This window comes from Phyllostomus hastatus, unplaced genomic scaffold, assembly GCF_019186645.2.
Source record: "Phyllostomus hastatus isolate PE091 unplaced genomic scaffold, TTU_PhHast_1.1 phas_contig_16, whole genome shotgun sequence".
Classification (NCBI taxonomy): Eukaryota; Metazoa; Chordata; class Mammalia; order Chiroptera; family Phyllostomidae; genus Phyllostomus; species Phyllostomus hastatus.
Window position 1 is genome coordinate 15,256,838 of NW_025333643.1, and position 15,550 is coordinate 15,272,387.

The window sequence follows — 15,550 nt, forward strand, 5'->3', positions numbered from 1 at the left end:
GCAGACCAAGGGCACTATATGTTGTGCTTAAAACTTTCAAATTAAGTATCTCTTGCTGTAAATATGCAACTTTAAAGAAAGGTATTTCTTTTTTCTGCAAAAAGGTTTGTTTCCATTTGGTCCAAGGCATGGAAGAGGGCCCCAGGGTGGTTAAAAGGATGCCTGGTGGTTACAGGAAGAGGCTCAGACAGAAGCCAGACACCAGAAGGAGGCAGAGAGGCCCCTCAAAGGCCTCCAGGCTCCAAAGGCTCCTAATCCTGCTAGAGAATGAATGAACCTTTAGAAGAGATACTCACCCACTGAGGGGTCTGCCAGCCTCCAGAGGCTAGTCAGGTGGTTGCTGATCTTCTTGATGAGTTTAACCTCCTTAACCAGGACTGGTTCTCAGAGGAAGTCACAGAGATGAGTGTGTGGGTAGAATCCAGGTTACACAGATCCACAAGGGCTTATTCGAAGTTCTCCATGACCACAACTGCTTCCATGGCGGCCTAAGAGTTACCCCATACACCTTAGGAAGGCCTCAGTAGGTCCTGGAAGAGGTGTGGCTATCTGGATGGTTTTGCATCTTCAAGAGCCGCTTGAAGCCTCAAGCTCCTCCTCCTCAGCCAACTCCAGGAAGAAGTGGCCCATGTTCTCCAGAGCCACATCGTTGCAGTGAAAATAGAAACTCAGGCAGAGGTAGGTGTAGGAGGCCTGCAGTTGTGGCTTGACCAGGCAGTTGACAGTGACCTCAATCTCGGTAGAATAATTCTAATTGGAGAGTTAATGCCCCCTCCGCAATAAGGGGTTAAGCTAAAAAATGGTGTTTTCTAGTCTCAGATGGCTGATGTAGTTCCGAAGGAGGCAACTGGAAAAGAGGTTGGCGGGTGGCTGGAAAAAGGGGTGTCCCTGGTCTGTTCCCTCCAAACACTGTTGAGGCAAGAGACAGTAGGTTGCCGAAGGCACTGCCTGAAGGAAGGATCTTTATACAAATTTGCAAACAAAGTCCCTAACGGTGTTCAAAGTTCACATATTATTAAAAGATGCCCACCACAGAAAAGCAATTTCATTGTTTGTAAAAAGTGACACATTTCATAAATACCTAATAAAAAATACAGAATTTAGCATGGGAAAAAACCCTTAGAAGAAATTAATTTTTTCTAGAGAGAATAAAGTTTTTGTTCACTCTTTAAGAAAGGAGAGGGGCATGGTGTAGAGAGATCGGAAATTAATTTTTTAAATCTGTAAAAATGCCAAAGAGGTGGTCAAAAAAAAAAAAAGAATATGGCAGTCAAATAAATGCAAAAATACTCAAGTGAAGCCTGAATTTTAGACAAACTGTTCCTTATGCAAAGTGGTTATTGAGTGACCTGGTCACCAGGTTAATTTATCATTAGGACAAGTGGCTCTGGTCAGAGTAGTCTGTTACTAGGGTAAAACCAGCATCGTGGCCATGGCAGGTTGGATGTTACAGTAGGGCTGGATGAGAATGTCCTATTGGCTTAGCTCTAAGTTACATCTCTTCTTTCAGGAAGTAGAGAGAGGGATTTGAGGCCTCTCTTACTTCATTAGGGGAAGTTGGGGCCCTGTTCCCCACTATTAATATAGGTTAGTAAGCCAGGACTAGTGGAATAAGGAAACTGAAACAGATAGTTAAATGCCCAGGCAATGTACAGCCATCTAGAAAATTGCAAAATCCTATCTTCCCTAAGCAAGGACAATTAAGAGTAAATGGTTTATACTTCTCCTCCCCAACCAGAGAGTAAATAGCTCAGATCACCCCAGTCAGAGAAGTAGGTAACAAATTTAGTTAGTGCCATTTGTGCCAACCACACCCAAGGACTGATAAGGTCAGGGGAACAAATTTCACTTTGGTATATCAGCATAAAACTGATAAATATTCCATTAAGATGCTCCCCTAAGACCTCCCCTACAATTCCTGGCCTTTAGAAAACAGATTAGAACCCTCAAGATGAAGACCCAGTCTTGGCTAGTATGGCTCAGTCAGTTGGATTGTTACCAGTAACTGAAAATTTTCGTGTTTGAGTCCTGGTCAGAGATCAATCGGAAAAGTCAGTGTTTGTGCTGCCTGTCAGTACAAGAGCCGATAAAAGAGACAAGGTTGAATCTTTATGCACATTTTATTCAGCTGCCAGGGATCTGATGTTGGGAACTGCTCCGCCTGGTATCAGAGGCTGTAACTCCCACCAAGGCTAAGGCTGAGGGAGTGGCCTTGGATCATAAATCAGCAAGGAGACAAAAGCTTATCTCCCTGGCAGGAGCACTGCTTCTGCTGCTTCATCTATAACTGAACCCCAAAGCTTGGTCGGTTAGCCAATGACGGGTAACATTCCCCAAAGGGGGAACGACTTAAGACAGGCATGATCACATGGGAGGCCCCCAAGAAAGGACTTTGGGGGCTACAGCAAAAGGGGGTGATGGACCCTTGCTCCTCGGCTTTGACATAGCCTGAGTCCTCATCGTCTGGGAGAAAATCTCCTATCTCTTGGTTGCCTTAGTTCCCTTGCTCCACCTAAGCCTGAAACAATGACAGGGTGGTGCAGCTCTGTGCTGAAAAGGGCAGGTTCCTGGGTGATCAGGCCTAAGAAAGAATATGTAAGATCCTGTGAAACCTGCTTTGTTTAGAATGCTCTCAGTTGAATGATAAGGGTCCAAGGAGGAAGTTAGTTTGTTCCTTAAAGTTTTACAGCTGTTTGACCCTGACTCAAAATAGGCCCTCAGACTTCCTTGTTATCTATTGTTTGATCCTTACCTCCTAGCAATGAGTAATGAGCTTTTACCTGAATTCTTATTCAAAGGAAATCAATAAAAAGCCTCTCCAGAGGGGGAATGAGGCACTCTCCCCACCAGGGAGGGTGGCCAAGCGGTGCACTCCCCATGTAAGGAGTGGCCATGGCACCCTCCAGGAGAGAGGATGGCCAAGGCGCCCCCCACATGAAGAGTGGCCCTGCTGTTTCTATTCCCCCACAGGACCTGGTTGTTTCTGTGTATGTTTTTCTCGCGTGTTGACAAACATCCACAGCCGAGATGGATACTGCTGGCCAGTATCCTCCACAATCTGAGAAGACAGTGGGTTATGTACCCTCAAGAACAGTTTTAACATCTCATCTCAAGTTGAACTTTTATAAGGAGAAGAAAAGGTAGGTAAGGGGTTTGAGAAAAAGTTAATCAGGTAAGAATTGCAATCCAGGGACAATTTTCCTATTATTTCTGTATTTGATGATCAACAACTCAGATACCATCTCTTTGCAGACACCCTAGGGCACAAAGGTTGAATTGCTCCTCCAATCTCCTGCAGTCAAGTAGGTCAGGCATTCCAGTTCCTGGGAAAACAGCTTTCCACCTGCATTACTTACTGAAGCCTATCAACTAAGGCCAAAATCTTTAACTCTTGAGTTCCCCTATCATGGGCACATACCTAGGCTTCAGGTTTGATCCCCACTCCCGGCTATGGTTCTTTCAGAAGCATTAATGTTTCTCTCCTTTCCTCTCTCCCTTTCTTTCTCTCTAAAAGCAATGAAAAAATAATGTCCTCTGGTAAGGATAAAAAAAAATGGAAAAAGACCCAGCTTTCTCTGGAGCACACCCACACCATCCTTCCCTCTCAGGTGTGCATCTTTACTTTTCTCTCCTGAACTCTGAAGATCCCTATGACACTTGCAACCAGGGGAGCAACAGGAAGCTTGTCCCTCAGCCTGTCTCCAAGGCCTCCTTTTCTCTGACTTTTCAGTGAGCTAACAGCAGCCCTCCATGGCTCACTCCTTTCCTGTAATGTTCCTATAGAACCAAAGCAGAGCACTGCCTAGGCTCTCTCCTGTTGCTTCTTCTGCCCTAAGTCCTTCCTTTCTTTCACTGCCCTCAGATTTAATAAACATACTTTCAACAGCACCTGGACTTGTGAAATCTTTGCTGTACAAAATTAAGAACCCACACCCTACTGACTGGCCCAAGGCAGACCTGCTCCGGTCCCGGTCCTTTCTGTTGACACTATGGCCTGCACAACCACAGAGGTCTCTGAATAGTAACCAACAGATGTTCATTATAGTGAATGAACAGACAGGACACATGGATTCCAGTCACCGTTCATCAACCATCTAGCAATGTGACTTTGCAAGATTCTCCTAATTTTTCCTTAGCCTGAGTTTATTCATGCATAAAATGACAGAGTGGATTTAGATGGTGGCTACAGCCCCTCTCAGCTCGAAGATTTCCTGAGATTTCACTGCTACCAGAGCTTCTCCTGTGTTTTAACCTTTCTAATAGACTCCAGGCTAGAATGGAAATGAGGAGTACCATTTTTTTTTTTTTGATAGGCCCTTAAAGACAGCCAAGACTTTGCTGTAGCAAAGGTTAATGTTCTGTGTCTCAAAGATCCATTTCCCCAGGCTCTCAGAATGTAAATGTTAAGGTGATGAAAATAGTAAAATCTAAGCTCTGGTTCATTGGAGTCAGAGCCAGCTCACTTTTCACTGAGCAGAGCAGAGGGCCTCCTCTTTGGCCGGAAGCTTCCAAAACTTGGGTTTAGGCTGTCAGCACTGATTTAAAGAGATTTAGTAGTTCAATTTGCTTCTCAGAAAGAACTGAAATTCACAGCAGGGCTTGGGGGCTAATAGTGAAACCTGAGCTGGCTTCTCACCCCCTGGAGGGGCAGAGATTCAGATGTGTGCACAGAAGGCTGTGGTGTCAAATCTACAAATTCACGAGCCTTATGCCTTAATCACTTCAAACCAGAAAAGTGTTGCAACATAACAGTTTCAGTTGCTAAACCCTAGTCACATACACAAATTTCTGGATTTACCAAGAATTGGGTGGGAAAGGCTTCTGCCAGGTGTGTTAAATCTGTCCCTCAACTCCCTCATTTGCTTCCTCATTTGTGCTTAAGCCCAGACCAAAGGCCTCTGGACAATTGCCACCAGCATACTCTCCTCCCCATTGTGGGCCTGGACTGACAACTACAGGTTTACCTTCTTTTCTATTCTTGCTGGAATATGTGAACCTTGTATCCATCCCAATCTCCTAGGGACAGCAACTTTGAATTCTTGACATAGCTGCTATGAATCTCAGTTCATAATTCAGGTGAACATGAAATAAAGCTTTCTTTCCTAGAATTTCACTCTGAGCACAGGCCTCTGCCTGCTAAATGGTTGAGTTGGTTAAATCCTCTAACTGTAGTTTTTCCCACATACACTGTGCTCTTTAGCAGCGCGCACACACTGAGTATCACACAGGTCTGAGGAGTTAAGCAAAGCCAAAGTGAGGGAGTGGATGATTCTGGCTCTGGGTCATCAGTCACATGGTTGGTCAAGGGATCTGTTGGCCCTGCTCATGTGGCCCCCTTGTCTCCAGGGTCCTCTGCTGTTTTTCTGCCATTGTGGGGTGCTGGGAATCTTTCTGAGGTTGTCCCAGTGGCTGAACGCACCACCTTTCACAGATTTCTAGACTCCGGGCAGTATTCCTAAATCAGCTCCCTTCTTGATTGGGAGAAGGAAGAAAGGAAAATACTGGGAGAACCAACAGTGTGGATTAACACCAATATAATCCAGACCAGCAGCCAGCTCTCCCTTTTACTCCAACTCTGTTTCTGTGTGGGAGATTATAGGCATCTACTTTTTCAAAAGGAATAATAAAATGATAATGGAAAATAATATTCTCTAGTATCTATTGAGTACAATCTGAACCTGGAATTATCTAATTTAACTACCACAACTGCGCTTTGAATTAGGTAGTATTATTATTATTTCCACTTTACAGATCAGAAAGCTGAGGCTCAGTGAGATAAGAAACTTGCTCAAGGTCACAAAGCAAAGAATGGGAAAGCCAGGATTTGAATCTCAGTCTTCCTGACAGTAGTCTCAATTTGTATTTATCAGCAGTGTTCAACTGCATTTTAGATGCTTAAAGAAAAGAAAAGAAAAGAAAAGAAAAAAGCCAGACCTGTAAGCCTAGAGTGGCATTTAAAACTTCTCTTTTTATGGTCTCTTCGTGCTCTCTTTGTGCGACGGTCTGGCCTTTCTCTCAGTGGGACTATAAGATAGCACCCAGTGGTTACTCTAGCTGCTGGGCCCATGTTATGAATTCAATAAATATTTGTAGACTGATTGATTGTACATCTCACAAACAATTTTGCATTTTCCAATACTTTCATGTCTGGCTCAGAGATGGCAAAAAATGTAAGAGGTTGCTGGTGGAATTGACTTCTCTAAAAAAAAATAAGAAAAAGCCTTCTAGTTCTGCTTTTTAAAAACGACCTACTGAGACTTCTTCAACTCTTCCTTTTTCTTGGCTTTCCAGCTCCCAGCCAGAGCCATTCAGGATGGGATGTCCTGCAGGATTTTGGCAAGACAGTCACACCTGGCTTTTGTATCTGGTTCTGACACTTGCCACTTGTATGCTGTGGGCAGGACACACACCTCTCTGAGTCTCCACAAAATATTTATGAAATGAGATGATATATTGTATATAGTAGGCACTAAATGTCTATTTCTGCTCTCTTAATTAAATCAATCTCATCTGCATATTCTATCAGTTTGAACTTTAAGCTTAAGGTCTTTTGAAAACTCTTTAAGTAAAGAATGCCATCTATTTGGATGGATTTAAGAATTCATGTTTACCAGTAGCTTGTATCCATAGAATGTTTTCAGTTGCAAGGAAGAGAAAATGTGGCCCAATTGGCATAAATAAGAAAATACATTGTCCAGAGGTGCAAGTGTTGATTCACTGTTGGTGGTAAGGACCCAGGTTTTACAGCTCTTTCTCAGACTTCTCTTGAGGGGTCTGTATCTACTCGCAATTACAGGTTAACTGGAGCAGCAGGTAAGGGCATCACGTCTAGACACAGCATTTTATTACAGTGTCCCCTTCTTAGGAGCCAAGAAACCCTTCCCAGAAACCTCCTGTCAGATATATTCTCACATACCAACGGGTGGGACTGGGTTGTATCTCTGAGCCTAGGTCACATGGGGGAGGAGGGCTCCTTGAATGAATCCAGGTTCCATTAGCTAAGGAAAATGAGGAGGATTGTTTTGATCACCTCCTCTTCACCCTGTTAGTGAGGAATGGAATCCCACCCTAGGGTAATGGGGATGACCAAACACAAGACATCTGACACTAGACAGAGGAGATCGACAGTCATAGTTTATTAGTCACCTATTTCACAGTTTGGAGGAGAAATACACCATGAACAACAGAACAACATGGGAGTTATACTTAGGAAGAGTGTTCGTAGCATTAAGAGGGTGAGGTGCCCTTGAGATCCTGCAGGAGGATGTGATTGGCTTGTTGGGATAATTCTGTGGGCTGGCAAGGACTAGTCCACTTTTCAGGGATAAGTGGGAACTATGGCTGGTCCTGGTCCCTGTGACAAGAAGGATTGTTTGGCAAGGGGATCTTATTCACAGGAAGAGAATGGGATGGGGACTTGTGGTCACACTATTTGAAAATCTCCAATTTTATCCAATGTCAAGGCAGCACATAACCCTGAACTTTAATTTTAGGTCTTACACTACAGAGATGGATGTGGGATATATAAATACAGCAGGTGACCATCCAGTTGACCAACCATCCCTTCCTGCCTTCCATCATCCATCCACCCATTCTCTATACCTTCTACAAAGGAGTGGTGCAGCCTAAACATTCTGACTACATTTCTGGTGCTTAAACACTATGACTACATTTCTGGTGCTTAAATGTCCAGCTCACAGTTGTTTGTGAGTGGTTGGTTAACACTCGGATCAGCCCTTCTAGTCCTGTCACCAGCTTTTTATCCTTCTCAACTCTGTGCTAGTCAGTAGGGTCAACTCACTTACCCTGAAACATGCTATTTTCTGTTCTTCTGTAGTTGCTCAACCCAACCTCACTGCTTCTCTGCCTGTCTAAATTTCACCCTCCTTTGAGTATCATCCAAATACCTTTTCTCCCTTCCCTGGATTCTGGTTCTTCTTGTCAGCCCAGAACCTCTGTGGTAACTGCTGCCTATGAGCACATAAAAAAACCACATAATCCTGTGTGCCACTGTGTCTACATCGTCAAATGCCTTTAAAATGGAATTCCTTTCTGTATTTCTGATGTAAATACAAAAAGCAGTTTGACTAGAATCTCTCAATGAACATTTATGTAGCATCTAGACATAGAAGGTACTCCATAAAAGTGTTGAAATGGTCAATAAAATATCTGAATGGCCTTAAAATTCTGAACATTATTTTTAAAATTCTGAATATTACTGAGATACAGAGAATTTCAGGGTTCACAGAAATAATTTTTCTTAATTTATACAACTTATTAATTTTAGAGAGGAAAGGAGAAAGAGAGAGGGGGAGGGAGAGAGAGAGAGAGACATGAAATTGTTGCTCCACTTATTTACTCATTCATTGGTTGTCCCTTGTATGTGCTCTGACCGGGGATCGAACACACAACTTTGGCATATTGGGACAATGCTCTAACCAACTGAGCTATCTAGCCAGGGCTAATTTCTCTTTGTTAATCAGAGCACTATTTCACTGGCTTTAATCATTTTCATTCACCTTTACTGTTGCGCGTGGGTCACCGGCCAGCAGTGACCACGGAACGCTGTGGATGGCTCGACGATAAACACGCGAGAAAAAACAACACATGCACAGAGACAAACTAGTTTCTGTGGGGAAGTAGGGACGAAATGGCCACCCCCCCTAGTGGGGAGCGCGCCAATTTACAGTCCATACCTGCTTTTATTGGGCTCATGCTACATAATAACTCAGGTAAAGTACAATACTCATTAGGGGAAGTAAGGAACTATAGAAAACAAAGAACTCTGCCCGGTCTATTGAGTTGGGGGTCAAAGAGCTGTAAGGCTGAGGAACAAACTAGCTTCCTCCTAAGACCCTTCTCATTCAACTGAGAGCATTCTAAACAAAGAAGGTTTCACAGTAATTTACATGTTCTTTCTTAGGCCTGATCACCCCCGGGAAATCCGCACTTCCCAGTACCGAGCTGTACTACCCTGTCATTGTTTCAGGCTTAGGTGGAGCACGGGAACTAAGGCCACCGAGAGATAAGGAGATTTTCTTCCGGACGCTGAGAACTCAGACTTTGTCAAAGCCGAGGAGTGAGGGTCCATCACCCCCCTTTTGCTGCAGCCCCCCCAAGTCCTTCTTTTGGGGGGCCTCCCAAAGTGATCGTGCCTGGCTTGGGTCGTTCCCCCCGTGGGGAATCTTACCCGTCTTTGGCTAACCAACCAAGCTTTTTGGGGTTCAGCAGCAGAAGCAGCATTCCTGCCAGGGAGATAAGCTTTTGTCTCCTTGCTGGCTTACAATTCCAAGGGCGTTCCCTTAGCCTTAGCTAGGTGGGGGTTTCAGCTTCTGATACCAGTCAGGGCGGTTCCCAACACTTTACAATTTCTGGGTTCTCTGTGCACTGTGTTATTACTAATATGTTTTGTAAATTCATTAGTTTTTAAGCCTATTCTAGATCTAAGCAAGAAGATCTGTGACATCAGGGACTTAATGTGCTAGTTATTTTCATGTATCTGAGAGCGAATATAAAATTAAGATATCAAAAATAGACTGTAAGCTACCTAAAGCTATTTTATGTGTCATACTTGGGAAACTCTAATCTGCATATGCATATCTACATATGATACAAAACCAGTCATAACATAAGAGACTACTATTGTATTTTCACTCTTGTATGCTTTTTTTACATGAACTTTTTAGTAAAAACAAAACTCTAGAGAAAGAAAGCAGATCATTAGTTGGCTAAGTCTAGAAGTGGAAGTGGAGATTGACCTTGAACAGCATTAGGGTACTTCTTGGAGTAATGGAAACATCTGAAACTGTATGGTAGTGATGGTTGCGTAACTGTATGAATTTAGAGAAATTCACCAAACTATACACTTAAAATGGACACATTTTATGGTTTGTAAATTATATCTCAAAGAAGAAGGAGGAGGAGAGGAGAAGAAAAGGAAAGAGAAACCATCATCCAGGAGGGTGGGACACGAGGGGGCTTCTACAGTACTAGTGATGTTGTTTGTTTTATCTGGTGCTGGTTGTGAGGGCATGTTCTATTTGTGAAAATTCATCAAGCTGTTTGTTTATGCTTTGTGCACAATTCTATATGAACGTTATATGCCAGCAACAGAATTTACAGAAAGAAAACACAGCCATTGGGCACACCCTTTCTTCCCAAGTAATAAAAATTTATTACTTTATTGTTTATTATTTTGTATAATTGTATCACCATACTGACTTAATTTCATTATGTAAGGGTTTAGGTTTTGTGTGTCAATCCAGAAAGGGTTATAAGCAGATATATTTAGCTAATCACACAAGTGCTGTAAGAATGTCAGTGACACCATTGTTCCTTAGTTATTCATAGCAATTATCAGTGTGGACAATATTCACCTTGCAACCAAAATAAATGGCTGTCTTAGAAGGCTTGGGGTAACAACCGAATCATCAGCCTCGAAAAGTCCCCTCTCTCTCAGCCTGGCCCTCCTGCTGTCTGCCAGTTTCAATTCTATATTTATCTTTCAAATCAGCGGTAGAGCAATTAGTTATTATAGTAAGAGCCACCAATTTATTGTGCGCCAACTTCCTGCCGGACACTGCATTATCAGTTTTTCATGACCTCATTTCATTGTCACAACAACCCTACCAAGGAGTTGTTTTATTCCATTTTATAGTTGAGAAAACTGAGTCAGGGGACAGTCAAGTGGGTCCAAGCCCCCACTGGTGGTGAGTGACAGAGCCAGAGGGTGAGCTGGAGTCTGACCCCATGTATTTTGCTGTGTCTTGGGACCTGGAAATAAGTGACATGTGTAACAGAATTCTGAATCCTGAATCATGGTTCTTCATGAGGTTACTATAGTTACTTCTCTACATGGTGCTCTCCTTTTTTTTTTTTTCAGGATAACAATGGATCCACTGTCAGCCAGAGGTGTTGAACCCCCACCATCATCACAAAACCCAAGGGACATTATGATAGGTTTAAAATAACATTCCTACCTTTTCATCATACCTTTTATTTCAGAAGCTCCTGGAACATTAACAGATCCCATACTAGGGCAGCTTTACACATATTGTTATTTGCACCTGTGTAAAACATAGGAGCTCACTAAATTAATACAACCGTATTTCAGAGTTTTACAAACTCCTTGACAAAAGTGTCCTGGCTGGTGTGACTTAGTTGGTTAGAGTGTTGTCCTAACCAAAAGGTTGCAGGTTTGATTCCGGTCAAGGTATATACCTAGGTTGTGGGTTCATTCCCTGGTCTGGGTGAGTACCAACCTCTGTAAAGGGGAAATAGGGGACAACCGATTGATGCTTTTCTCTGATATGGATGTTTCTCTCTCTCCCTTCCTCTGTCTCTAAAAAAGCAATGAAAAAGGTGAGGATAAAAAAACAGTGATGCATTCTGGTGGTGGGGTGGTGCATGGGTGCTCCCTCACTAGGTGGGGGGAGGGGGTAGTGGGCATCCTGCAGGAAGATGTGTGGAAAGTGCAGCCTTGGACCTAGAGAGGCTCAGCCTAGGAGGGACGGGACAGGAGAGCAGGAGTTGTGTTGTCTTTACAGGTGAATTTGGCTCTGGCTAAATAGCAAACACATGCAGATGAAGTAGTTTGGATTAGGAATAGGACAGGACAACCAACACTAAAATGTTATTTCCAAGCATTTAGAGCACTGAACTGCCAGGGAGAATGAGACTCAGAATCTGGTGCTGTCTGGCTTCCTGCATGCCAGTTGGCCATGCTATGGCCAGGCAGCTTTATTCCCTCTTGACGCATAAGGATTCTCAAGGCCTGTGACTTCTCAGATGTGGCACACGGAGACACTCATGGAACCAAAGACAGAAGCCAGAGCTGCTGATTCCTGGTCTAATGTCAGATCCATTCTCTCTAATTACAGAGTCATAATGGTGAAGGGGATGATGACATCCAAGGACAACCACAGGGCCTCCCTCTCAATACTGGTGAGAACCAGATTCCTCCCACTAGTTCTGTAGCTTCCAGCAGAGTTCTGGAAGCTGATTAAAGAGAAGACCAGAAATAATAGGCAATTAAAAAACCTTATAAAAAAAGAAAAATGCTCTCGTGAAACCTACCAAAGCGTCTCCATGGCTGGACGTGGGGGAGGCACTGGAGACTGCTGGCTGCAAGGGCCACTTGTGCCAGAGGCTGGGGTAAGTGTGCAGAGGGGCTGGGGCCGGTCCCCAGGGGAGAAAGTGGGGAGACGGGTTAGCAATGTATTTCCCAGGCAGTATAGCCAGTGAGTAAAAGGCTAAAGAACGCCTTTTTGTCAGATTTAAGAGACCTTCTCCTTGGTGGACCAGTGGTGTAAGGGCCAAAGGGGGTTGAGGGGGAGAAAGGGAGAAACACACAGAGAAAAGACAGAACCCACCACCAAGTGAGGCAGAAGGAGTGGGTCTCTCCACTGGCCAGTTCCTTGGCTATTCAGAATACTCCAGGAGGGGTAGTTGGAAGGAGCTCAGCAAAGTCTTGGGGCCAGATAATGCATGCAGTTAGCTGCTTTAGGGTCCCTTACTTTCTGGGGTACCCTAGGCACCATCCCCACCTTGAGATTGTTGGAAGTAATTGGATGGCTGTAGGTAGGCTGAGTGTAGGTTCAGCCCCCAGGTGCTTAAACTCTGCTAGTTCACTGAGTCGTGAGGCTGCGCCCCCAAAACTTTGGGGGCACCTCCCTACCCAGGGGATTGTCACAGCCTTCAGTCCGTAGCTGAGGCTTCTGTTCCCACCCTGCTCCCCACAGGGCCTCTCCTCCGAATGCTCAAGAGGCTGTTTTGGAAAAACCCCTGAACGGACATAGACTGCTTCCTTTTGCGTTCCTGTTCCACCAATCCTAAGACTCCCTGAAGCTGCGGTGGTGGTGGTGGAGTGGAGGTTGTATGGGTCACTAAGTGGCAGAAATGAGGCAGGCGGTGGAGGTAGGGAGGGTTGGGATGGGAAGGGGAGCTCACCACTGCGGCTCATCATCCAAGAGATTCATCTTATTTTCCGGGCTGAGTTTCATTTGCTAGTTCCCTTCCCTATCTTGTTTACTTTTTTCTCTTTTGTGCTCTTTCACTTCTCTACTCAATAAACCTATTGACCATTTCCTATGGCCAGGGTTGTCCCAGGTGAAAAGAGACACTCTGGATGAAGACTGAGACACAGTGTCTTCAGTCAAGGAAGTCACATTCTAGTTGGTAATAAACAATTTAAAAACACAGTGAACGTTCATGCTGAGTAGGAGCAAGCAGGGGGTGGTTTGGGAGCCCAGGCATGGAGCTGAGCAGAGCTAAGGGGGTTGGAGGGGAAGCCAGGGAGATGTCTTAGAGGAGGGCTGAACTGGTGCTGGTTCCTTGATAGGGATGCCAAAAAACAAAAAAACAAAACCTCAAAAAAACCAGCGTGCTTGTATTTAATGCAATGTTTATAAATACATTAAAAATATTATTTGTTGTTTATCTGATGTTCGGTATTAACTAAGTGCCCTGTATTTTTATTTGCTAAATCTGGTAAACCTAGTTCCTGATGAATATATAAGAATTAGCTGAGTAAATAGTGAGATGGGAGGGAAAGGTATTTCTGCAGAAGGAACAGCATGTGGAAAGACCTGGTGGGGAGGGAGCACATGCCTCATTTATAGAACTGAACATTGTCCAATCGCTGGAGTATGGAGTGCAAGAGGGAATGGAGGGACTAGAGAGAATGAACCAACTGTCATATCATTATTGAGTGTGTGCTAAGTGTCAGGCTCATTGTGAAGTTCCAGGGTGCTGTTGTCGGCCAGGCAGACACAGCTTCTGCTCTCAGGGAGCTCACAGTTCAGCTGAGGAACAGTGAGATGAAGACAGAGAAGGACATGCACTATGGAAGTTGTAGCTGGTGACATCAGCCTGGTTGGGAGGTCAGGAAAGGCCTCTCTGAGTAGGTGACAATATGCTGAAGGACAGGGAGACAGGCATGCTAAGAGCTTGGGGAAGTGTGTTCCAGGCTAAGGGAAGAGCATAGCAGAGGCCCTGAAGTGAAAAAAATTTGCATTGGGTCCCAGATACCAAAATGTGGCCAAAGGGGCTGGGACCCCCAGAGAGACAAAAGGGGCAGAGAAGGGGCAGGGGCCAGATCACACTGGAGGGAATTTGGGCTGGATCCTGAAGGCAGTAGGAACCATGGAAGGAGTTTAAAGCAGGCAGGGTGACATACTACTTTTGTGTTTTAAAAGGTGACTCATACTGGAGAGAGGAGGGCAGATGGACAGTGTGGAGGCAGATAATGAGGGAAGCCAGGGAGGTGCTACTACAGATGTCCAGGATGGACAAGTGGGTGGCTTGGCCCAGTGTGATGGTGGTAGAGATGGAGGGAGAAGGAGCAGTGGACTCAGGATGCACTGAGGAGGAAGACTTGGCAGGGCTGGGGTATCTGGCACTGGGAGTAGAGGGGTGGGAGGAGCAGCCATGACTCAAAGCTTCTGGGCTGGACAGATGGGAGGATGGTGGTACCATTTGCTGAGCTGAGCTGAGCTGGGGACTTGGAAGGTTTGGGGTTGGTGAGGTGAAAGGGTTTCGGTTTGTGCATGTTAAAGGTGAGGAGGCTGGTGGTGGAGCATTGGAGGATGGACTGTAAAGGCAAAGAAAATGCAGGGAGCTGGGTAGAGCTGTGATCAAAACTCTCCTCTCACACTTGGCTATGTGGCCTTCAGCAATGACTTCACTTCTCTTTGCCTTAGTTTTCTGATCTGTACCTGGGATATGTGGGTAGTCTGCACTCCAAGTTGTTATGAGGTTGTGGTGGGAAACCTCCGAGATAACCCCAATGATACTCGCCTCCTGGTATGGTGAAGTTCTTGTGTGGTGACTCTCAAGTTGTAATAGGGCTGGTCTCTGAGACCACAAGGCTATGGGTATGTCACTTTCAAGGTTAGAAAAACCTTGTGGCTTATTGTTCTCAGTTAAATCTCACTTTGGGGAATGCCAGGTGTCATGTTGTCAGGAAAGGCGCATATGAAGAGGACCTACTGTGTCCTGCTAGAAATTACATGAATGAGCTTAGACGCAAATCTTCCAGCCCAGCCAAGCCTACAGCTGACTGCAGACTGCATCTAGATAGCAAGATCTGCTACCTACCTAGTCCACTTGCAAATTCTTGACTCCCAGAAACTGTGAGATAAATGTTTGCTGTTTTAAGCCCTTATGTTTTGGGTAATTTATTGTGTGGCAGTAGAGGACTAACCCAGAGGGTAAAAGCACATAGTACAGTCCCTGGCACATAATTGGGGCTGTAGGATGTGCAGCATCTGTAGGTCTGGGATCAAAGAGAGAGGCCCAGGCTGAAGGTATGAATTTGGGAACCTTTTGGCTTAGAGACAATGATGGAATCTGCAGAGGTGCCTGAGCCAGCCTACAGAGAGGAGGAGTCAGAACAGAGACAAGGGCCTTGGCCAGAAGCCTGGGCCTGAGGGGTGGGTAAAGCCTGAGGAGGAGTGTCTCCATGAGTGAGAGGAGGCACTGCAGAGGAAGGAGGAAAACCAGAATAGGCTGGAAAAATCCGAAGGGGCTGTCTATCAGAGGGTGTGGTCAA